Below are 412 nucleotides of genomic sequence, written 5' to 3'. Positions count from 1 at the left end.
GCATGTGCATAAAGAAAAAAGAAAACATCCATTATACGATTTAAAAAGGAACGTAATCATATCACAATACCCCCCCTCCCCTAAAAAAAAAAAAGTTAATTAAACTTTTAATATTACTGTCAGTCGACTTTCAAATATAACTCCAATGTAAGATGTATGTCAGGAATATTTTGCATGCGACAAAAGAAGTGATAAAATCATAAATCCTAATGCACGCAATTAATGTGTGAGTCAATTCATAAAGCTCATGCGCTTACTACAAAGGGGAAATTATCAACAATTTATGAAAAAAATAAGTTATGTAATTGTTGCAGTTTCGCTTGTTAACGCCCAGAGGATGTTGACATGTTGACAACTTCTTCTGGTAAGTATTCATAATTTGTATGTGCGGTTGCTTTTCTTTGTTAGTTCA

This window comes from Penaeus monodon, chromosome 33 (genome assembly GCF_015228065.2).
Source record: "Penaeus monodon isolate SGIC_2016 chromosome 33, NSTDA_Pmon_1, whole genome shotgun sequence".
Classification (NCBI taxonomy): domain Eukaryota; kingdom Metazoa; phylum Arthropoda; class Malacostraca; order Decapoda; family Penaeidae; genus Penaeus; species Penaeus monodon.
This window is presented reverse-complemented; position numbering follows the sequence as displayed.